At 35.5% G+C, this 26,970-nt stretch overlaps 1 protein-coding gene across 2 annotated transcripts in view; it reads left to right on the top strand.

Moving 5' to 3' along the window:
• LOC127850361 (uncharacterized) overlaps positions 1–26,970 on the top strand; it is a 154,912-nt gene that overhangs the window by 63,070 nt on the left and 64,872 nt on the right. The window lies entirely within an intron of this gene.

The following is a 26,970-nucleotide window of genomic DNA, read 5'->3' as shown; positions in this document are numbered from 1 at the left end:
TTACATTCTCATATAAGGCCGAGTTATTCCTGGTTTCTGCCTTTTTTCTCGTATAGAGCGAGTTTCGCACTTTATTGGCGAGGCTCAACTTGTATTGGGCAAACAAATTGAACACATTCTTGTCTAATATTATAAAGTTAATTAATGTCTCATATTAAACACAATTATGTCAGTCAGATATAATATGAATAACGCTGTATTTTAACAAGCAATTAACGCATCACACGCAATCTGCATTATGTATCAATAAAATACTGTGTAATTAGTATGCCGATAAAACCCGAAATGCTTCCACACCGAGGATTTTAAATTGTTTAGGTGCATCGCGAATTTTATTCTGCGCCATTTTGCACCATCGAAAACGAAAGTAGACTGTTTATCACCAAGTTTTTGTCGGAAAAGTAGCGTCAATTGTGACAAACTACGTACCAGTCAGCCTTTCAAACAGAAAGAAACAATTTACCGAAAGTATTAGGGCGAAAGAAACAATTACCGCAAAGGAAAGGATAAACTCAAATAAGATCCGGATTCGAAACCGATTTTACCAATCACAGTTAGATCCGCGAATCCTCGTTTGGATCCGCGAATCTCGGATATTTCGGATATCCGTTGCAGCCCTACCTTATGTTATATCACCCTTACCTCACTCAGCTTCGTAATTGTACTGATGAACAATGTACGAACAGGGTCATCAAAGAGGGCAACATAGCCAACATAGGCCAAACTTTATTTTAATACTGCACTCTGAAAACATAATGACGAAATAGACATTACCAGAAATTCAATTAAGTTCAGTTTACAATTAAAGTAATACAATTAGATTGTATATGCCCCGTCTTTGTATCGCTTAAGCGGTTTGACTGCACAATCATGCGTGAAGATAGATCGCTAAGGAAAACGCTACCGTTGAATAACAATTAAACGACGTTCTTCATCGGATGAAAATGAATGAAAATCGCTAAAAATCGCTGAAAACCGTTGAAGCAAAAACGAAAAACAGTTTTTTTTTGCGGAACACAGACGGTTACCCTTCAGTTACTTTCAAGTCGTGATTTACATAAGTATTGTCCTGAATTTAAAATTAAAATTCCGTGCGCGGATCATAACTCCCTTAGTATTAATAGTGTCATAATATTTCAAAAAATAGGTGGGATTCCACTCCTTCAACACTGCACTGTTGGAGGTCTTACGTGGCTGGATAAACAGACCAACTTCTATTAAATCACTATATGTGCCCACACACACACACACACACACACAAAATATAGGCACATCAAACTTGCTGGTCTTGTAGGTGGCATCTAGAAGACATATCGTCTGTCTATATCGCTCTCGATGATGCTTTTGAGCGTTTGCCTGATGGACAATTAGAAACGTGTCCCTGTCTTCAGACAGTCTGGCCTGTGGTATTCTTTGGCACTACACAATAGAGTATCAATCGAAGCATGTGATTTTGCTTGCAACAAAGATATTCTAATCACATCGATTTTATTGATGTCTAGTTGAGAGCATAATATACAAAATGAATGCATATCACATTTAAATAGGAAAGCTTGTTCTAAACAAGTGGCTTTCATAGACTGAATGTGATTGCCACAAGAACTTGTTATCAACAAGAGGAAACGTGAATTGTAAAAATAATATATTTTATTTGTAACACTTGACAATAATATCTGTCTCATATAATAAGTTTAAATATAAAGAAAGGGCAATAACTGAAAAATATGTTTTTGAGGTTTATGGTTCATGTGCACTGCAAGTTTGCTCTGTAAGAAATGTCTACCTACCTATTATCATGGCAATAACTCTTAACAGTCGAGTCTCTGACAGAAATCCAGTAGTAACAACAGACAAAGTTGTACTTCGGGGAGACGAATAAAGCATATAACCAGATGAAAAAAAGAAAACCCCTAAGTATGACCTTGACCTTGTGGTATAGCTCACTAAATTCGTGCTTTACATTCCATCTTAGTGTGGAATTTGTTTGCAGATACACAAACATTCATCGAGGGCAAAAATATTTACAGTTCGTGCACAAAGTTATTTATTTAAAAATGCTGAATCGCCTGAACAGCTTCTTATTTTAGACTTGCCAAAAAGAACGCCGTGGAAAAGGTCATAAATCAAAGCCTCATGTTAATGACTGCGGCTAAAAAAAGACTTAAGAGTCTTCAGTACACATCGCGATCATTTAAGAATTTAATATAAGGTATTCTTCAAAAATTTACCTGAATAAATTGACTTTTTTTCAATAGACCAATGATGCTTTTTACAAATGATCTTTACAAGCCCGGTATTTCCTTTTACTAGTTATTGTCGTTCGAATGTACCTTAGTGTACAACCCTAAATGTAAAGCGGTAAACACTATTTTACCCATAGTTCGTCTTGAATGCCTTGAGCTATTATAAGTACATACGTATAGCTCAGAGTTTTTCTTGTTTACACATTTTTTTATATAAAAAAATATGTCTCACGTATGTCTATAAAATTGAGGTCAATCAACCTAATACATCGTTACAAACACAATTCCTGTTATAACCGATATCAATTTGCGAGTGAATTGTTGAGAAATACTCAAAACAAAAACTTTATACAAAAACCGTTAGCAAACCGAAAGCCAAAGTTTTGAATTGCCGATTCGATCTATCTTACGGATGATCCGGAGATAGTCTGTATATAACGTTTGGTAGATTAGACACGAGATCTATCTCGCCGAGGATTCCGGAGATAGTCTATAGCGTATTTTCGAATTCGGAATTACTCGGAATACTCGGCTTTTTCTATTGCAAAAAAACATATACATTTAAAAGAACCGTTAAAACTTTGGATTAATATCAATATTATGCGAGCATAACATATCATTTAAATTGTTTTTATTTGCGCATTATGGATATATTTACGATCTATTTGTGTTTATTTATGCCAGAAAATAGTTTATGTGGCCAATATTTCACATTAAACTGCCGCCCGGATTCTGGGCGGCGAGTTTCTATGGAAAACCGGGTTGTCAGTTGCAACTCCAAGGGACCCGGAGGGTCAGTAGCTGGGAGTTGTATTATTGCAACTAAGCATGTGAAGTGATGGACTTCCAACATAGCCTTGAATAATTATTGCCGATCATTTTTCAAAACTAATAATTGTTGACTATTGAGTCTACAAATGGGTGTTCATCACAATTGCAAGAGGAGTTTGTTTTACTTTTTCGCATTTTGCTCATTGTTTTAAATATTTGTTTAAAGTAATAACCATATGTTGTTTTAGTCCGAGTAAGTATTTACCAACCGCCCATATACACTTGAATTGGCAGCCTTAGTTTAAACAATAGTATCTTATGAAGTTATGAGAAAACTACAATTAAATAACAAGAGAACCGCCTTGCGGGTGCAGACCGCTCATCTATTTTCTTTTTAAAGGTGAAGGGACTCTCATTTTCAATCACAAAGGAGGGAGGGGTGGAGTGAAGAGGGGTGTATAGTGTGGGGGTGTGGAATTTATTACATTATCTTCAAAAAATGCGAAAAAAAATCGGGGGGTGGGGGGGGGAGTGGGGGGGGATCCTTGGGTGCGATGGTTGGACGTTATTTCAAACATAAAATAATAAAAATAAATATTTGTGTTTTTTAACCGTTTCAAAAAAAAATGGGGGGTGGGGTGGGGGGTATAGTGTGAGGGTGTGGTGGTAATTTGTGAGATGATCTTAAAAAAAATAATAATAAAAAAATTAGGGGGGGGGTTCGGGTGGAGGGAGGGGGGGGGGTGGGGGGATTCTTGGGTGCGATGGTTGGACGGTATTTCAAACAAAAAATAATAAAAATAAATATTTGTGTTTTTTAATTGTTTCAAAAAAAATTGGGGGGGTGGGGGGTATAGTGTGAGGGTGTGGTGGTCATTTGTGAGATGATCTTTAAAAAAAAAAAATAGGGGGGGGAGGGAGGGGTGGGAGGGGGTGGAGGGCACACGGTATGGTTTGGGTGGAGTCTATTGTGGTATGTCAGGTAAGAGTAGTTTTGTCAAAGTATCAATTAAAACTAATCATAAATAAAGAAGTTATAGCAATTTTAGCAAAATTTAATAATTTGACCTTGAGAGTCAAGGTCATTCAAAGGTCAAGGTAAAATTCAACTTGCCAGGTACAGTAACCTCATGATATCATGAAAGTATTTGAAGTTTGAAAGCAATAGCCTTGATACTTAAGAAGTAAAGTGGATCGAAACACAAAATTTAACCATATATTCAAAGTTACTAAGTCAAAAAAGGGCCATAATTCCGTAAAAATGACAACCAGAGTTATGCAACTTGTCCTTTTACTGTACCCTTATGATAGTTTGCGAGTGTTCCAAGTATGAAAGCAATATATATGATACTTTAGGGGTAAAGTGGACCAAAACACAAAACTTAGCCAAATTTTCAATTTTCTAAGTATAAAGGGCCCATAATTCCGTCCAGATGCCAGTCAGAGTTACATAACTTTTCCTGCACAGTTCACTTATAATAGTTAATTAGTGTTGCAAGTATGAAAGCAATAGCTTTGATACTGTAGGAAAAAATCGGACCTAAACACAATACTTAACCGAATTTTCAATTTTCTAAGTATAAAAAGGGCACATAATTCTGTCAAAATGCCAGTCAGAGTTACATTACTTTGCCCGTACAGTCCCCTTATGATAGTTAGTAAGTGTTGCAAGTATGAAAGCAATAGCTTTGATACTTAAGGAATAAAATGGACCTAAACACAAAATGATATACACAGGCAGCAGTATCATAACATTTGATCCCCAACCCACAATCGTTCAGCAATTGCGTTTCAAACATTGTGTATATATAATACATGTACGATATTTATATAATTAAACTGCGTATTCTTCTCAATATCAATAACTGAAAGGTCAATACAACACAATAGGCGTACATTTAACAATCCTAGACCCCTCGTGTAAGGACGGTAAGTGGCAAGTCCAATTTGGCATCGCAACCTTCAAAAACCTCAACTTGTTCCGCTAGTGTTGTTTTGTTTGAAATGGCATTTTGGCGACGTCAATCGCGCATGCGTTATATTGATCCCGCCCATGCACAATTGTCACCCGACCATAAACGAATACCATTTCCATATTGCCTGTACGTCGTGTTTAGCTCGACAAAGAGCCAATAGACTACAAAACTAAGTAGCTATCATATCTAGTTGAAACAAAATTGCCAGCTCTTAATATAACGAGTACTTTACATAAAACATACTTTCAACAATATATCCTTGATAAGATAGGCATGTTCTTTATTTTTATTTTATAAATAATGCATGCGTACAAAAGAGGCTAAAAGACTAGAAGTACCGGTATACAAGTATCTTACATTTTCAGACGTGATGACATATACATATGGCTGCCATAATTATACTATTTGTGTGCTTTTCAAATATTGACCTCAGTCCTGTTATATATCGTTCCACACATTTCACGTTCCCAAAACTATCATTCACAATTCGTTTAAATGTAAAATCATACTTTGAGATATAATAATTATGGCTATTTTTGATAAACCCAGTCGAAAGACTCCAATGTCAATGATCGGAAATTGCGTAAAAATAACATACTCATTTTTGTTAAATGTAAAATATTCTATTGGTCGCATGAAAATTGTATCGTAAATAACTTCAACTAAAATACTCGATATACAGATATCTAAACGTAATGATGAGCTTGGCATTGACCGTTCCAAGGTGGTGGTCCCATTTTTAATCACTTAATGCAGAAAGTTGGTGTCCCGTTATACACGTCGTGGATAAAAAATACTTACTTCTCTTCTGATATAGTTTCTTGTCTAGAATTCCAGTGTTTTCTTTAGTTTATAGGGTTAAGGATCTGGGCAATCTTTCGCACGTTACAAGCTTTATACAATAACAAACACCCTCTTGTAGAGACCTTATTCTAAATTAAAAAATGTAATATGCACATTCAAACAGTGGGCTTCACAACAGTTGGTAAAATCGATTTATGAAGATATGTTTAGAATAAGACACATTCAAATGTGGTTTTCAAATCTTACCAAATCTTGAAATACACACTCCTCAATACACAATGGATTTTTGTTTGCTACTCTGATTTAATAACATGTTTAGATAGGGTTAATGCAGATCAATTAGACCCATGACTATAAACCATTTTCAATTTGGGAGTGTTTGCAAACTAAAAACATGAACGACGACATAGTTGTTCGTACATGTCCTTTAGCAATTCCAAAGAAAGAGCTTTCTTAACTTGTTTTACGTGTTACTTGTACATTAAAACATACTATATTGTTCTTCAACAATCAGCATGCATACTGTCTATTTTAACTTACTTCTTCATAGATGTTCGTATTTATAACAAGTATTTTTAAACGTATTTACATATAAATATATACTATTGGGAATAGTCCGAATTAAATAAATGTGCAGTATAAAAAATTAATACAAATTAAAAAAATAGGTTTCAGACCTAAACCTCTGGAAGCTATTGCATACTCGTTACTCGTTACCACATCAACAAGCAAGAATTTGCTTATAATACGCATTTTTATTGTGATGGTAATAATATGCGTATTTTGCATATCATTGATGAAAAACGTTGAAAACGCGGCATTTTTTATTGAGCAGTATTGTTCGTGTGTGTTAGCTTGCTTATTTGAATATAATGTTTACGAATCAATGATAATATTTTTTATCTAACCCGACGTGCTCAGAGGGAGCTTTTGTTCGCCTTTTGTCCTTCGTTCGTTAGCCGTCGTGCGTCGGCAACATTCACTTGTTAAAACTCTATAGGACACATTGCCAAACAATTGACAAAACCTATAAAAACATACAATCATTTTTATTTTGAACCATAAATTGGACATAGACAGAAAGTATTAACGTATACGATAAATAGTTTGAATCATTTAAACTCATCGCGATAGAGTATAAATATTATGTACTTGCAGATTCTTGAGAATACAAAATAAAGACAACAGTTTAACACTAGTTATTTTAACTACAAATGTTACAAAATGAAAGGACACATGAAATAAATATTGAATTCGCACAAAACTTTTCAGAGCATTGTCTTCCAAATGAAGCTTGTCCTACGTAACCTGGACCTATATTCTAGGTCGTTAGGTTCAATGTTAATTCTGCGTATATATGTTAAGGATTCATAAATATAAACTGCTTCAGTCTGTCGTTTGGATCTAGTGGTCTGTCTTTACGAACTGGAAGATGATAACCTTGAAAGCAGATATCACTAGATGGAACTTTACTACAGAGCTACGTTTCAGTAATAGGAATAACATGAAATTTTGTTTAGCTCGAGTATAGAAGATCTGTTTTGTTGGCAATACTTTGGACGTTGTAATGAACAAATGAAAACATATTCTTAAAGCATGTAGATAACTATCTTTATCGGCACTCACATTCGAAAAGGAACTCTTGTAGGAGAATGTTGGCAAAGGATCGGGATTAGGGCGTATATCACCCGATCGTGTTTATATAATAGCTAAGTAAAGACAAAACGCCTCAACGAATAATATTCCCACAGTTTGTCTAGACATTTTGCCGTTATACTCAGTTTTACTGCTTGTTACGAATTTGTACGAGTGCTGTTTGATCATGAGAGCTTGGTTGTTAGAAAGTGTCATTTGGTATTTAATGGGTATCAAAGAGAGTGTGTTTACAAATAAGCACACACAAATGAGTAAATGGAAAAAGTGGTTTATTACCTGATCAAATTTCAAACATAGAAAAAAGAGCAAATTAAATTTTTATTCAAACACAACAGTAATCGATAATATCGATAATTTTCATTATTACCTGATGTCTTATATAAATGATAATTAATTATTTTTTGCTATTTGCTCGTAGAAAAAGAAATTTGCAATGTTTTAAACTGTTATTGGTGAATATCGAAATGTTGACCGGTCAACAGTTTGAACTGTTGCCTGCTGGAATAATGACGTCATTTCGTCGAAAAAAATGACGTCATTTTACAGTTAAACAGTCAAAATTATTTATTTTATCGATTTCTGTTGTGTGTAAATAAAAACTTAGTTTGCTGTTATTTCCATGTTGGAAATTTTATCAGGTAATAAAACACTTATTTCGTGGATGCTTGGTGAACAGTCAAAACTGTTGTCCCTCGGTATCAGGGCTGACATTTGGAACTGTTGCCCTCGGCCTGTCGGCCTCGGGCAACAGTACCAAAGTCATCCCTGATACCTTGGGAAACAGTTTTGACTGTTCACCGCGCATCCATGAAATAAGTGTATACTGTTTAACTGTGAAATGACGTCATTTTGTCGACGAAATGACGTCATTATTCCAGCGGGCAACAGTTAAAACTATTGACCGGTCAACAGTTCGAAATATTCACCGTTAACAGTTTAAAACATTGCAACATTTCTTTTTCGATGATTAACTAGCAAAAAATAATTAATTATCATTTACATAAGGCATCAGGTTATAATAGAATATAGGCCTGAAACGTTGTTATTTGGTCACCTGATTCACACGTGTTTATTTGTAAAACGTTGTTACCCAGATGTCTGTCACAAGCGGGAAGATGGGGAGAGTTTATGAGAAATGAGAAAAAGGCAGAGAGTAAAGAAAACAAGCACTTATAAAAAACACACACGGATAGTTAATCATCGTAATATTAGGGATATTAAGATGGTTAACAAATAGCAGATCGCATCAAGCAGGAGAACTCAATGTTGACCCAAAATTTAAAAGTAGAAGGTGCTAGACAGATGTTAACCTGAAATATTCCCAAGAAGCCAAAAACTCTTTAATGTTGAAAGTATTGTTTGAATATTTTATGTAAACAGTCAATGTCAGAATACATGGTAACTTCTAGTTAAACATTGATAAGTATAGATTAAAGCAACGGCAACAAAATGTTGACACATAATTAAAAAGAAGAAGGTGCTAGACATATGTTCACCTAAAATATGCCCACGTAGCCTAAATAACACTGTGTTGGCATCTTTTGAAAAAATTATTATACTATTTTATGTTATCAGACACTATCATTATACCTGGCCTCTTCTTGTTAAAATTTGGTAAGTATAAGAAAAAAGCAACGGCAGCAACATGTTAATATTTGGAAAGAGCTGTTGAACTGGAATCAGCTATACACCATTTACAGAACATAAAATTATGGTATAGGCATGTTTTACATACCTTTTTACATTCATACACGTCTGCAAGTCATATACATACATACATACATACATTCTTGACAACATACATAATTGAAACATCTAATTCACTTAATATTTCCATGCATAAGTATTAAGCGAAAAAGAAGAACCTCCAATAAGTTCAATTATTTTATCAAAGAGGTAAGTGAAATAATTTTGAACTTTTTAAATTATAGACCACTGTGATTAAGACCTAAAAGCTGTTCATCAAGCAGCTGCTTTGTTACATACATATGTTTAAAGTCTCTATAACGCTAAACATCTACTAAACGTTCGTGAAGTATTTCGTAAAATAAAGTTAATATCTAAACAATCAGTGTTCTTTATAGCAATAACCACAATTTCAACGCTAGATGTGGTATAATTACATAGATTTTAGTAGATATAAAATGCTCGTTTTTATTTATTTGTGATACAATAAATTCCATTTTGATTTCCAGCGAATATATCTATTCATACGACACACGAACACCATATTAGTGTTCATGTGTCGTATGAATAGATATCGTTGCGGGAAATTAAAATGGAATTAAATATGCTAAACAATAATAAAAAAGAGCATTTTGTATCTACAAACATCTATTTTACCAGACCACATCAAGCGTTGAAATTTCGGCAAAGTTTATTTTACGAAAAAATGTACGAAATGTTCGTTGAATTCGAGTAGTAATGTTACTTTAATGCAGGTACTTACAGGTGGGACTTTCAAGTTCTAGAGAAGTAGTGAGTATTACATTGTACTGACATAAGCAGTGTTTTCTAAGCATGCGCATATCGATTAAGTACGCTGCAAGCGTATATGTAAAAGCCTATAGTATATGTACATATATTTTAAAGCAGTGACATGATACATGTTCCATGGGAAATATATAACACAAGTATTAGTGTTATATCTGTGATAGCATTGCTGAGGATGTTAAAAACTCAAATAATTCCGACATATATGTAAGGTGTCATCTTTAAGGAATAATATTATTAGAAATATCAGATTTGTGAATTTACACATTATTTGCCATACAAAAGAATACTGTGGTGATATAAGATATTGACTTTGCTTGAAGAAAATGAGTTTTAAAGTGTATACATTTTTTCAATCAGTGATTACAAAACTGTATCTTTAACGTTTAACCCTGATATTTCCAACGATAAATTATATGATGTTGAGAACAAACGAAATATATAGTTTGCGGTGAATTGTGAATCATGGCCGAAATAAGTAAAACGACGGAACGATCGAGAACGATGTTTTTGTTCCACATAAGAATCTATTTGAGAGAGCTCAACATGTCAAACAAGAAGTGAATGCGAGTCGATAGTGCATGAAAAGCCTATTATTAGTATATGTGTTTCATTCTTACGTTTTTATTCCATTTTATTATTGTTTAATATGAGTTACAATGCTATGAGGTTAAATTTTATTTACACTTAAATGTATCATGAATATTGCTGCACTCGGGCAGGAACGGATTTTTCGAGCGCCCGCAGATGATCATGCCCTCGAAAACGTGTATTATCCCTATATTCAATTTACAATACAATATTGACAATGTTGACAGTTATTGAAATTGACAATATCCGCGATAGGCAGCTATAACTTTTTTTAACATCTTCTACAAGACTTAACACCTCTTTAATTATCGAATTTAACATGTCACTTAACATGTAAAATTTATTTATACAGAAAGAAAAGAGTTAATTTAAACATGTTTACATTAAACCATTAAATAAATGTGTCACTTTAACTATTGTACATGTCTTAAGGCGCTGATCTTTTGCTAAAATTAGTTAAGCAAAAGGGCTAAACACTAGAATTCTTAATGAAATACACAAATAATTTTCACATAATTAATAACGTCAATAAACAAACACGGCTAGATCAAAGTTTTAATGGAAAATCATTATGACAGTCTACGTAAATTACCAAATTATTAGTCTCGTCTAAATCGAATACTATGTATAGAGAAACAAGTTTTTATAACTGACCAATTAGCTAACACACTGCAACTTTCAATGTACACAGTGCTATATGGCAACAAATGGCATTTGAAAAGTGGAATAGCATTACTTGTAAGTTTTTATTAACATTCTTCTAATTCAATTAGTAAAATAATGTTTATTTTGTATGTTTAATAATTCTTGCATGATTATTCTGCGCTGTTATAATTATATGAATTTGCAGCCGTTAAAGCTTCCGACATGAGTTCATGTCGGAACGATGCTATTACAAAATGACGCTTAATGACATGAGGTCGATGTATATCGACCTCATATTTATAGAAGTAGACGCGTATTCATAAGAACTACGTCGTGCTTCCGACGTTGCGTGAAGCCATTTTCGCGTTCGCTAATAAATAAATGTTCGGATTTTATTTTTATAGACATATGTGAGACATTATATAATTGTTTACATGAAAAAGCCCTAATCAGCATCAACTGTGAGCTGTATATATGTACTCATAAACGCTCAATGCATTCAAGAACAACTAATTCATTGCTATCGGTATTTAAAATTTAGTAAAAGGGAATTAATTAAGACCCACAATTACCAAAGTCAGAATGCGAATTTCAATTTGAGGATTTCACGACTAGCATTTTCCCAATTTAAGGATTGTATGAGGTACCGGATTGTATGCTCTTCTTTTTTGCCAATCGCACTTGTTCTTGTACGTTTACAAAATCGTAGCAAGCGAGTTGAATCCTAAAGCTTATTTTTCCAAATAGGTAAAAATTGATATGGATATTTAATTTAGTTTCGGGACCAGTTAATTTTTATCATAATTGCTTAATTGTGCAAGGTTTGTCCGGAATCGTCGTACATCCAAAGCAATAAGGGAAAAATGCAGAATACTTCTCCATAGAACTTAATCAGTCTTCTAGAATTAATAAAGGCATACACTTTGTAGTAAAACATATAATTCGTCAAAGAGATAAATCACGAAGCGTCTGTATCATTATTATAAACAAAAATTACCTTCAACGTTTGATAATAAATGTGCTGCCAATTCGATCCACGTGTTCTTAATATTTTATACGACCGTAAGAGGAACCCAGCCGATACCGAGATAAATGTCCCATCATATCATAATGGAACAAAAATGATAAAATAACAACGAACCGATGTGCTTTATTTGATTCATTACGATAAAAAATATTTGAAGACAACGGCTAAGTACACCGACACGCGTTATCATCAGGCTACATCTGGCCCTCACTCGTTTTGAAAGTTGGATAGGTAAGTACTGCTTTATTTAAAACGAAAAGAATTAGTTAAAATATTAAACATAAAATCTTTATGTGGCAATTATTTAAAAACCCAAGAAGAAAGGTATATAAAAAAACTATTGGTATTGAGCCTTCTGGGCATTTTATAAATACATGTCCCTTTTCGTAAAGGGTGATAGATCTAAATCTATGACAAACGGTCACGTAGCAACAACAAAAAACAGAACACTAACCTAGTTTACAAGAGGTGGGGCATGCGTTAACTTGATCGCTTGCTTAATTGAGGTTAGTTGTGCCTAACTTCCAGGATGGCGTCGTTTACTTGTTTTTCGTGAAGGAGTAGCGTATATTTTCAATCGGTAAGCTTCTTAATATTTTTCTTTTTAATGATCACGCCCTTTCGGCTCTACGATGTTTGTGCTCCCCTCGGTTTTTTGTTTTAATACCGTAGACGTCGCAATAAAAAGTTATTAAAGCAAAATCGTCCACAAACTTGTTTTTGATCTTCGAGATTTGGGATGTTCGAATATCATTTTATTGTCTTACAAATAACAGTATGTGTGCGAGTTTAGAGTAAAATATAACATAAATAACAATTAAGCAATGGTTTTAAAGCAATCCCAAACAAAAAAGCTTTGCAATCGTCACTCATGTGTTAGTTAGAGACTTAAAGCGTTCCCTTATGGCCCTATTCCACTACGAAAACAAACCTACGATTCGCTACGATTTATCACATTTATTGAATCGGGAAGGCTCGTGACAGTCTGCGATTCAGTTACGACACTGATACGATTGAGTTACGACGAATCGTGGGGTTGTTCGGTTGAAGTCTTGCTATTCAGTTACGACACTGGTACGATTGAGTTACGACGAATCGTGGGGTTCGGTTGAAGTCTTGCGAATAGGGTCGCGACTTCAATACAATGTGTAAGAATCTACTGTGACTGTACTACGAACGATGCAGATCGGTCACTACTAAGCTAGGACCTCACCGAACGCACTCATGAATTAGGCTCCGATATCTATTGATATTGATCATTCTTTACAATGTGACCTACATTATTCTGTGTACATGTACATGTGTTAGAAGGCCTCCGTTCCTTTTTTGGCGCCAAATAAAACATGGAAGTTCGACGAAGAGAAGCTGTAGTATTTGCAATAGAGCTTGAACTAGAGCAAGAGGAACAATAAGAAGGAGGAGAAGGCGAGCGGAACCTAGTTGATGGGTTAAACCATGGCTTACACCGACGAGAAGGCTAACAACTAAATGACTGAAAACCCCGAGAAGCTTTGTTTAAATACCACACCCATTCTCCGAAAATCGTAACTGTTTCGTAACAAAATTGCTGATTCGTAGACAGATCACGTTATCACCGATTTCCCGATTGAGTCACGAACTACCTACGATTCCATTAACGACGCCAAAAGAACGCACTACGACGCTGTTACGAGTAAACTTCGTTTACATTCAGTCTTGGAGGTCCTAGCCAAAATTTAAACACGTTTACATCTGGCCACGATTTTTCGGGAGCTTATGAGTTGCAGGCATCACTTACGACCGGCCCACGACTAGCCACGAATGAGTTAGGACCTTCGCCGATTGAGCTACAAATGTCCCCGACCTCAAAATATTGGAAATCGGGACAAATCGTGGGGAATCGGGTCGTAGTGGAATACTCCTATTATATATCAGCCTGAGGATACGTTATCCTCGCTTTAGTCAGAGACTGAAAGAGTTCCCCCGACAAAGTAGCTTGTACAGCGGTCACTCCAAGGTAAGTCAGTGACTGAAAGCATTCTCAGACACGGCCGACTTTATAGTCGTCACTTTTGGGTACGTCAAGAACAGAAAGCGTTCTGATGCACAGCACACTGAACAGTCGTCACTCACAGGAACTAAAAGCGTCTTAATACAGAACAGCCTGTGCGGTCGTCACAAATGGGTTAAACGGAGACTGAAAGCGTTCTCAGACACAGTAGCCTCTACAGTCGTTACTTCCGGGTAATTCAGGGACTGAACGAGTTCCCACATACAGTGGTCTATCTATAAAGTCGTTACAAATTAGTATCTCAGCGGGTATTATTGCATGAACTGTATTGAGTGACATGGACAGTTCGGGTTAAACTGCATATAGACTTTAGAGATGTAAACTCGTTCAATGAATATGCTCACAGGTATGTGTGCACAACTGTATCGGCTTTACACTATTAAAGAGCAATCGAGAGTTGTACATTCAGTTCTGGTTAAATTTAAAATGTCTTAAAACGATTTTACCCAACCATTATTGGAGAGATGAATGATAATCATTTAATATTTTGTGGATTTCGTTTCTTGATCATCCAAAAATGAATCAATATTTTTAATATTCATTGTAATGTTTTATATTTCATATTTTAAAAGGTCATAGCAATTTTCCGATTTGTTTATTCAGTTTTGCAAACCTGTAAACAATTCTAAGTGTGATTTATATTAGAAAAACACTTTATTTTCGAATACATCTTAAGTAAAGGTTCTTTGAAGTAAAAATAATTGTATTCAATACATATATTTGTTTGCAAAATGATGTTTAATCATAAGTATTATAATATTATACATTAATTACGACTATGCTCAAATGTATAAGGGATGATAAGCCCGAAACATTATAAGAAAACGATTAATTCAACCAGATGCAATGGAGGCCTTAAGCTTAAAGACATTTATTGTCTTGAACGACATTATAGCGGGTTGAGATTAACAATTAATAGATAACAAGAGCACCGCCTTGCGGGTGCAGACCGCTCATCTATTTTCTTTTTAAAGGTGAAGGGACTCTCATTTTCAATCACAAAGGAGGGAGGGGTGGAGTGAAGAGGGGTGCATTGTGTGGGGGTGTGGACATTTATTACATTATGTTCCAAAAATGCAAAAAAAAAGAATTCGGGGGGTGGGGGGGTGGTGGAGGGATGGGGGGTGGGAGTGGGGATTCTTGGGTGCGATGGTTGGAGGGTATTTCAAACATAAAATAATAAAATTAAATATTTGTGTTTTTTAACCGTTTCAAAAAAAATTGGGGGGGGGTGTGAGGTGGGGGGGTATAGTGTGAGGGTGTGGTGGTAATTTGTGAGATGATCTTTAAAAAATAAAATAAATAAATAATTTAGGGGAGGTTTCGGGTGGGGGGAGGGGGGGGTGGCGGGGGATTCTTGGGTGCGATGGTTGGACGGTATTTCAAACATAAAATAATCAAAATAAATAGTTTTGTTCTTTAACCGTTTAAAAAAAAATTGGGGAGGGGGTGGGGGTGGGGGGGGGTATAGTGTGAGGGTGGGGTGGTCATTTGTGAGATGATATTTAAAAAAAAAAAAATGGGGGGGATTCGGGGGGGGGGGGGAAGGGGGGGCACGGGCGATGGTTTGGGTGGAGTCTATTGTGGTATGTCAGGTAAGAGTAGTTTTGTCAAAGTATCAATCAAATCTAATCATAAATAAAGAAGTTATGGCAATTTTAGCAAAATTTAATAATTTGACCTTGAGAGTCAAGGTCATTCAAAGGTCAAGGTAAAATTCAACTTGCCAGGTACAGTAACCTCATGATAGCATGAAAGTATTTGAAGTTTGAAAGCAATAGCCTTGATACTTAAGAAGTAAAGTGGATCGAAACACAAAATTTAACCATATATTCAAAGTTACTAAGTCAAAAAAGGGCCATAATTCTGTAAAAATGACATCCAGAGTTATGCAACTTGTCCTTTTACTGTACCCTTATGACAGTTTGCGAGTGTTCCAAGTATGAAAGCAATATCTATGATACTTTAGGGGTAAAGTGGACCAAAACACAAAACTTAACCAAACTTTCAATTTTCTAAGTATAAAGGGCCCATAATTCCGTCCAAATGCCAGTCAGAGTTACATAACTTTGCCTGCACAGTCCCCTTACGATAGTTAATAAGTGTTACAAGTATGAAAGCAATAGCTTTGATACTGTAGGAATAAAGTGGACCTAAACACAAAACATAACAAAATTTTCAATTTTCTAAGTATAAAAAGGGCACATAATTCTGTCAAAATGCCAGTCAGAGTTACATTACTTTGCCTGCACAGTCCCCTTATGATAGTTAGTAAGTGTTTCAAGTATGAAAGCAATAGCTTTGATACTTAAGGAATAAAATGGACCTAAACACAAAACTTAACCAAAATTTTCAATTTTCTAAGTATAAAAAGGGCACATAATTCTGTCAAAATGCACGCCAGAGTTATCTAACTTTGCCTGCCCAGTCCCCTCATGATAGTAAGTAAGTGTACCAAGTTTGAATGCAATAGCATTAATACTTTCTGAAAAAAGTGGACCTAAACGCAAAACTTGACCAAAATTTTCAATTTTCTAAGTATAAAAAGGGCACATAATTCAGTCAAAATGCACGCCAGAGTTATCTAACTTTGCCTGCCCAGTCCCCTCATGATAGTAAGTAAGTGTACCAAGTTTGAATGCAATAGCATTGATACTTTCTGAGAAAAGTGGACCTAAACGCAAAACTTAACCGGACGCCAACGCCGACGCCGACGCCGACGCCAAGGTGATGTCAATAGCTCATATTTTTTTTTTCAAAAAATAGATGAGCTAAAAACAAGAGCACCGACTTGCGGGTGCAGACCGCTCATCTATTTTTCTTTTTAAAGGTGAAGGGAACTATCTCAATACTTCAATCAAAAAAGATGGATGGGTGGGGTGGAGAGGGGTGTATAGTGTGGGTGTGTGGTCATGTATTACATTATCTTCCAAAAATAAGAAATAAAAATGCAAAACAAAATAAAAATATTCTTTCAAAATGCACGCCAGAGTTATCTAACTTTGCCTGCCCAGTCCCCTCATGATAGTAAGTGTACCAAGTTTGAATGCAATAGCTTTGATGCTTTATGAGAAAAGTGGACCTAAACACAAAACTTAACCAAATTTTCAATTTTCTAAGTATAAAAAGGGCACATAATTCTGTCAAAATGCACGCCAGAGTTATCTAACTTTGCCTGCCCAGTCCCCTTATGATAGTAAGTAAGTGTACCAAGTTTGAATGCAATAGCTTTGATACTTTATGACAAAAGTGGACCTAAACACAAAACTTAACCGGACGCCGACGCCGACGCCAAGGTGATGACAATAGCTCATAATTTTTTTCAAAAAATAGATGAGCTAACAATAATGGCTTGCAATCTCCCGATACGCGAGAAGCTTAAAATTGTGGGGACAATTTTTATATTTGAAAGTAACTTACATGAAGTTAGCGTAAAGAAAAAAAGGTCGCCGTGGTGTAAAGGATATGGTGTCCGCCTAGCAACCGGGAGGTCACGGGTTCGATCCCCACCGTGGGAGCGTTCTTTAGATCTCCCCCAGACACCAAGTACTGGTTCTAGGCCCAGAAAACGGACTCGAGAGCGTTTATATAAGCCTTAGGCTTTCGATGCAATCGAGATAAAATAAATAGGTTTAAACTAAGAAAAAAAGGGAACTTTATTTTTTATAGATATGCTTACCGCATGGCAACACATCAAACACCAATATAATATTTCACAAAGAAGTATTTATATAAGTCAACATATCATTTGGAACAACAGATAAATACAACAATAACTAATCCATCTTTCTAGTGAAGCGGTGTAGCAATGGTATGAAAACAATAAATTTATTTTTACGATCATCAAACAAAAGTCATATTATACGTTTAAAGAAAAGCCATAATTATATGAAATAAATCCACAATATTTAAAAAAAAATTTATACACGAATCCGCGATTCAAAACAAATTTAAAACAATATTGCCAGAAAACCCTTTTGGTAATGTGATCGAGAATACCATATAAATATATAAACATTTTATAGTATACAACAAAAACACAAAATACAAATGACAACTTTAATGAACTGAAAACATTCATATTTACATCAACATTAAAAATGCATCCCAAACTTATTGTGTTTGTAGCATCTTAAATAAAAAAAAAAGAAAAGAAGGAGAAATTGTGCTTAAATATTGTTCAACCAATACTTCTAAGATAACATTTTTCAATACATATAAGGCAATGTTTTCAACAATAGTATTGAATAAGTTGTAAACGCAAACTAAACATATAATCCAATAAAATTTAAGGAGCTATTTTGTGATTAATTGCACATGTTTTAAAATGTTATATTTCATGAACTGTTTAAACACACTTTGTATTGTGTGCCTGCAAGCGGATGCGTGCGTGTCTGCGTGTGTATGTGTGTTTGTGTACGTGCGTTACTCTGACAATATAGGTTACATGCGTGTCAACTTGTTTATATACATATTCATCACACAATCGACTTTTGATTGAATGTGCATTTTATGTGATACAACCCATGTTTTATGTATGCAAATATGATTGGTGTGAATGTAAATGTCACACATGGAACAATAAATTAGAAAAAAATATTCATCACTTCAACATTTGGTTTAAATACATCCATAACTCAACTTCATTTTTAGTACTTAATGACAGTATAAAAGCAAAAACGATAAGTTTTCGCAATATTGACACACACAATTCTCATCATCTCGTTTCGCCTTCCCATAAGATACATTATAATAATTGGTTATACTGTTTTTGAACAAAATACAAATCCGCGCCTTAATTTTAAACTTGTTCAAATAAGGTCATTTCAATGTGTTGTGAAATATAAAGTCATGTAGTACGATTAACATATGTAACGGTCAGGATTGCAGAAGCTATGATAACACAGCGCAATAACCCCTCCAGAACCAGATACAAATAAACGTGAACAATAAATCAATTTATTTACAACATTAAAATAAACTAGTTACAATTTGCTATGAATATGAAACGAAATAGACAACAAAATATCAAAGTTAATGGCCAGTTAAAATTCCGATGACGTAGTCTAACTGTCGATGATAAAGTCGACCGGTAGATGTAGTGGTGGAGTAATATTGAGTGTCACGACCTTAACTTATGTCCAGCCGTCAATGACCCGAACCGGAACTGATCACCGGTCGTAGTGTTCTGCGAAGTAGCAAAAATCGAGCTGTATCAAGCCCGAAAGTAGACTGGAGATACCCGAGCTGTATCAAGCCCAGAAGTAGAATGTAGCTGTATCAATCCCGTAAGTAGACTGTAGATACCCGAGCTGTATCAAGCCCGGAAGAAGACTGCGATACCCGAGCTGTATCAAGCCCGGAAATTGTGTTCTGTCAAACACCTAGCAGACTATGCCCGGAAGTAGAACGTTGTCAAACGCCGAGCAGACTATGCCCGGAAGTAAAACGTACTGATGACGTATTACGTGACCGGCCGTATACCGGTGCGAACGTTTCCCCGTATTGCCGCATTATAAGGTGTCGTAGGTACTGTCAACGTTATGACGCCCTGTAGACTTGCGGATGCTCATGTAGCACTGGCGTAACGCTAACGGTGAGTTGACGACCTGACGTCTATCATGCCATACCAATCACCACATTGAAACGGCTAAAATAAATGATATTAGTAAATACTTTGTCATTAACGATTGTCTTACAGTCATACCATATAAATATATATGGTACAATGTCATACAATGTATCAAAAACTGGTTTACCTCCACAAGTTTCTTATCATCCCCACGTTTTTCGGACAAAAAGTGGGGATATTGTATTGATCTCCGTCTGCCCGTCCCTCCGTCCGTCCTGGCCACTATCTCCTCCTACACTATTAGCACCAGAACCTTGAAACTTACACACATTGTAGCTATGAGCATATGTGCGACCATGCACTATTTGGAATTTTGATTTGACCCCTGGGTCAAAAGTTATGGGGGTTGGGGTGGGGCCCGGTCAGAGATTTTCACTCATTTTTTTATGTTATTTTACATTAACTTCTTCATTTATACACAGATTTACTTCAAATTGATACTGAACCTCTCTTATACGGTCAATCTCAACTATGCATGGCCCCATTACCAACCCTAGGGAGCCCTGCCCACATAGACCACACCCACCCAAAATTGCCTTTTACTATAACTTCTTTATTTCTACAACGATTCACTTCTAATTGATACTGAACTTCTCTTATGACAATACGGTCAATCTCAACTATGCATGGCCCCATTACCAACCCTGGGGCGCCCCTGGGTCAAATATGCGACGTGGGGATACGCGTCGGCCTCTGCCGCGCCATTTCTAGTAAAGTATTGCTACTCGCTTGAATGCATATATTAAATGCACTGTGTGCCAAAAAGTTGTATATATAATACTATCATCTGCATGTTAAATTTGATCCTCCACCGTTAAGTGTAATATTGAATTAAATCAAACTCTTAATGGTTTGTTAAATCAAATGATACATAACACGTCTACACAAAATAAATGATATAAAGACATTAACACAGTCATTATTATACATGCCTCGCGTACCTAGGATTATGTACACAAGCAAACAACTACACAGGTAATGCAAGTTTCCGATTTTTACAAATATTTAAAATTGAAACACGACTTCGGCGTTTACTTGAAAAAATGCAAACAACAATTTACTTTATTCCTAGAAGCATAAATTGCAATATTTAAATAAAACAACAATTTATTTCACCTATCAAAAAACAAGTATAAAAAATATAATGGAAAATAAAATAACTTACCCAAATGCCGTATGTTGCGGACACTTACTTCCCAGCTAGTGCTCTAGTCGCAATGCTGTAACTGTCCGTGTATGTCAAATAGTCTGCCGATTTAATACGTGTAACCGCCAAGCAGCGTTTACCGAAAAATCGAGAAACATGCTGTCCATGAACTTGAACAGAACAATTTTTCTTCAACTGACCAATAACAATAGATATAAATCGATCATGTACACATCACCCGATATCGCACGACTACAAGCGTGAATTACTGAGGCCCGTAAGTCTTACTTTACAGAAAAACATAACAATTTACAAAAATATGAAGATTGAAGTTTCTTAAAACTAAACGTATTTAATCGTGTTTTGGCTTAAAATGTTTCTTCTACCACTGAATAATGTGCCTAACAAAAACTTGCTTAAAACCCCTATTATAACCACCAATCAGAAAAATCTGAAAACTTACATAACTTGACAAATGTATAGTTCTATACGAATGAGGCCCGATAATTAGCATTAAATCACAAAGAAATGGGTTCTATCGTTACAACATATGATTTGCTTCCACATATGCACTATTTAAAAGTTACAGTACCGAAAGAAATCGGAAAACGTATTCTCTAATAAGTGTACATAAATAGTTTACACATTTTCGTTTTCCAAAGGGTATGATTTGAACATAGTTAGAACATTACACTTGGCCTTGTTGTTTTATAGAAGAATGAGATAAGATATTATATTTTCAATAAAACCGTCCATTTAAAGTATTTGATACAATGAGCTATTTGACCACTGTTTGGCATGATCAAAAAAATTCTTTGTATGGCACCACTATCAGATGTCACAAAAGCTCTGAACTTGTGGTTTAAGAAACTAAGAATTGTTTAAGGTTATTTGATATTAGACGTGATATTATCATTTGTATTTTAAGTCATGTGCTATACTTTTATAGATCATGTGACTACCGATGAGAGGCCAGTTTTGATCCCAGGACCATGATTATAAAACATCATGGCATAGGATCACCATACAATTGTACATACCAAATACAAAATCTCTGGGCTTGCATCTCAAATAAAAACACATATTGTACTATATACATACAACGACAAGAAGTACCCCTCCCCCTGGGTTTGGCAACGTTTGATCACAGGGATATGATTTGAACGAACTTGATGAAGGAAGCAAATACAATATTTCATGCAAAATACCAAATCTCTGGGCCTTTCAAATAAACAATAACCCCACAGGGCCATGGTAATTTGCATTATTTGAATCTATTTTATTATATTTTAAGTTCAATTCGTTTAATCTTTGTATAGCCCTGGTTATCTACATATGCAGCGAGCCCGAACGATTTGAAAAAATACTTATGACGTGTGTCATTTAAGGAGCATAATGATGCGATTTAAGTTTTAAGAAAATCCGCGGAAAGGTTCGTGAAGAGATGTCGTTTTTAAAAATTATTGACGACTTAAGGGTCGCGACTAGCGACGCACGACGCCGGACGCCGCAGAGTCACCAATCATAATAGATGACTTTGAGCACATCATGCGCCGTTGAGCTTATTAGGGTATTTGTTAAAGCTGATATCAATAACTATTACAAAATTCAACAGCTGATAAAAAAAACACAATCCAAAGTCCTGGAAAAAGATTTAAATAATGATTGCATTGTTTTTATTAGACTTGAACGTTTGTTAAGATTTGTTGCTGCAGCAGTACAGCCTAAATTTACGCGCGCGCGACAGCTAAAATGTATGGATGCGCAAAAATTCACATTTAGTTTAATACATATTTACATGTTTGATAAGTCAAGCAACAATTCTCGTTTTAAGTGTTTCAAATTTTACTGAAGGAGGGAGGAAGGCCGGGCGGAAAGACGTACCCAGAAGGGCACACGAACTTGACCCCTCCCACCCTGAAAGTGGAAGCATTCAAAGGTTGCCTAATTTCACCGCCAATATAATAACTATCCCCGCATTTGTAACTGCAATTAACTTTCAATAAGACTATCAAACTTGTGAAGTCATTACACTGTTTTTACCCTTAACATGCGAAAATCACAACATATCAGATAAACATATCAATATAAAAAAGTGAAACTCCAGCTGCTGGATTAATATTGCATTCCCATTATAAACAATTAGTTGGTCCTTTATTTAAGGCAAGTGACCAATTGCCAAAACAGTACGTAACAGCACAATACGAAACAACATACACACATAGGGGAATAAAGCTGGGGTCATCGCCTTGGAACGGTCCATGCAAAGGATTGGGGGTTTAAACCGGTTTTTGAGCGCTCAACCTCACACTTGGCCCAGAAATATTTATGAAACAAGTGTAAATACAATTTAACCTCATAGCATTGCAACTCAAATTAAACAATGATATAAGCGAATTAAAACGCATTCAATTTAATTACCATTCAATTACTAACTGGTAGGAAGGAGACCAGAGCAACAGAGTTACAACTTTTTGAGGAACGATGAAATGAAATTACACTTAACATTATTACGGAACGTAACTGTATATATGCTTGAAAATCATAATAAAGGGTCTTGAAACAAATGTCACACATACATTTTAGAAATCGATTTACATGTAAACCTGTGATCTTTTTCATGTATTTAGCTTATGATACATGCATCGAAATCAAGTATGGAATGCTATTGTTTCGACATCGATACGTATTCTGTTGATACCAGTTGTCCCTTTAAGTATGTGTTTGCTCTGAAATACAAAAACGATTCGATAGTATTAAATAGATGCCTTTTGCCCAATATAGTTCACTCCTCAGCATCAATGGAAGCGCTGGAGGGTCCTTTTGACTTCTCACTATTGACTTGTGAGTTTTGACTTGCGAGTTAGGTCTTGTGTATTGTGGCTTATTAGTTGTGAAATTATTTCATTAAACTGCACTTGAAGACGGCGAGCGAGCGAAGACATTTGTGAGAGAATATGAAATTCGTGTTTGTATGTTGTTTTCTGTGCACTCTGTTGGAGACAACAGTTGGTGCAGTGCCAGCCTCACTGCCTTTGTCGTCTCCGAATAATGCAAAAGCAACAATCATTGAAGGTTATTTCAAACAAGGTTTCCAATACACTGAAATTCTTGGATTTTTGCTACTAAGGCATGGTATTTTATTGTCACTATGTCAACTGAAAAGAATCTTGAAGAAAATAAACCTGAAACTTCGAGGTGTACATCTGCAAGCGCACTTACAAAGCATTGTTCACGTAAATAGCATGGAAATGCATTATAGCGGACAGTCTGTCGGCTATCGGACAATATGGCGCCGGCTGAAGGTTAATCATAATATGGATGTAAGCCAAAAAGATGGTATGGAAATAATGAATAGAACGGTGTAGAAATGAGAAAAGCACATCGACTTAAAAGACGTTTCTATTGTGCAAAAGGGCCAAACAACATTTTGCATGTAGATGGTTATGATAAGTTGAAGCCGTTTGGATTTTGTATACACGGAGCGATAGATGGTTTTAGCAGGAAAATTATCTGGTTAGAGGTTTCTGACACTAACAACGATCCCAAACTGATTGCCAGATATTATTTGGATGAATAGAAGCGCATTGAATCACCTCGCATACTGCGTTGCGATGCTGGAACAGAAAAAAGTATTATATGCCTTCTACAACAATTCTTCCGGAATAAATGAACCGAACCCTTTTCTGGGAGCCGCAGCGTTATTGTTGGAAAAAGCACTTCTAGCAAGCGCATTGAAAGATGGTGGGGTACGCTACGTCAACAAGGACTACAGTGGTGGATAAACTTTTTTTTAAAGATTTTCGCGATTCTGGTCGTTCAACGAGCTCGATTAGACACATCGTGAAACTTTGAAAATTTGTTTTATGAACCTTATACAAACACACCTGAATAGAATTGCTCAGCAGTGGAATGTACATGAAATTAGACGTCAGCACAATTCCGAAGCATATTACGGAAAACCTGACATTATGTACCCATTATGTACTTTTTACCTGAAACGTATGGCGCTCTTGATTATGGCACGTTGGTTGACAAACGTGATCTTACGTGTTGTAAAGGCATGTATTCAGTTCCCAAAAGAGAGTTTGATGAATTCAGTGAATTGGCTTATTTGTTGAAGCATGACCTCGAAATGCCAGCAGGTGCCGATTCAGCATTAAAATTATTCCTGGAATTGAATGATTTAGTGGCAAACTCGTATGAAGAATGTATTTAAAAATATAACGGAGGCTTTCACTGTTCTGTCTCAGTAAGAATACCTACAAGACTGTATAAGATGTAGTTGGTGATGATTTTTTTATTATATATATTTTAAAACTTTATTTTAACGGATCACTTCAAGAGTAAATGCATATGTGTTTTGTTTCATTTTGTTTTTGTTTTACTTTCGTCTTATATATCTAAGTAACAGGTGTTTAAGTTCTTATTCTTATGTCCCCATGAGAAGACAGTTGTTTCTAAGCTATATCGTACACACATTGGTTTAGCCTTTAATATTTCAATGTCTTCAATGAAAAATTACAGACAATTAAAACGCAGGAAACGAATATGCCACATAAAATGTAGTGTATTTATATGTCTGATATGATCAAGTAAAGGAATATGTCCCAAGCAAAAAAGTGGATACAGATAAACGACATTGGCAACGAAAACATGATATTGTTTAATCAGTTTTGGACGAAAAACACATTTTTAGACAGTCACAATGTTTGCGTCTTCCGATTTGTCAACCAACATATTGGAGTCACTTGGTACTTCCGCGTAGTCCCATTTCGCTTGTCCGGGTAACAATAACTAGATATGTATATTGCACAGGGCAGTACTGGCGATCATTAATATTATCGATACAACATCTAAATTGATTATGTTGTTAATGAAAAGCAGATGATAAGAAGGTGATTGCGGTTATGGTGTTTATAAATTATTATTTTATTTTTTTTTATAATGTTTATAATGATGACGATCATAACTGTATTCATGATGATGATTCTGTTGATAATGTCAACTTTAGTTATATGTATTTTACAGTCCATTATGTAATTGGCATACGTATATTCTTATATTTGGCTGTCCATTTTAACAAATATGTCATGCAAGCCAAAAGTGATTTCTTCATTCAAGGCTCAGTAAGGTCGATTTTTATTGTTAACGTTTCAGTAAAAAAACGCTGGATCTTTGAACTTTGTGACCAAGTCTGTTAAGATGTGCAGACTAATTAGGGACTACATTTACACACTTTGCCATTCAGTAGATTACAATCTGGCTATTAAAATATGTTCACTGAAAACATAGTCTACAATATGCAAGAATGGGTCTACACTAGTAATAATGCCACTGCTATTTTGCAAATTTTGATAAAGTCTTTTTTTAACAAATTTATTTCTGTCTTCAGTCCAGTATATGAAAGAACAAAAGCTGACACTGATTTACACATCTTTTTACTAGCCAGTACTGGAAATGCGTGGTACGGTCGGTTTGAACTTTTCCAGAATGACAGTAAAATGCTGATTTAAACAATAATGCGGTCGCATCACTAAGGGCACAAAAGTCTGACTTGTGACTTGGTACTTATGACTTTGTACTTGCTACTTCTTTCTTCTGACTTGGTACATTTGACTTCCTTCTTCTGACTTTGTAATTTTGACTAGTGACTTCCTTCTTCTCACTTGGTACTTGTGAATAGTTACCTCGTACTTGTGTGCCGAGTTCTGGCAGCCTACTTGTGACTTCTAACACTTAACGGTGATCTTTACCTTTTATGTTAAGACCACTTTTGCAAATGCAGGGCATCAATACATAAATGCAGAACATCGACCACCATGAAGTTCATACTGTATCATAAAATGAATCGAACACCTTGATTCTCTAGCCTAAGGGCATATTAAGTACAAAGTGCCCAAAAGAGCCTTAAAATGCCAAAAAACTTAATTTT

Source organism: Dreissena polymorpha, chromosome 11, assembly GCF_020536995.1.
Source record: "Dreissena polymorpha isolate Duluth1 chromosome 11, UMN_Dpol_1.0, whole genome shotgun sequence".
Lineage (NCBI taxonomy): Eukaryota > Metazoa > Mollusca > Bivalvia > Myida > Dreissenidae > Dreissena > Dreissena polymorpha.
This window is presented reverse-complemented; position numbering and strand designations above follow the sequence as displayed.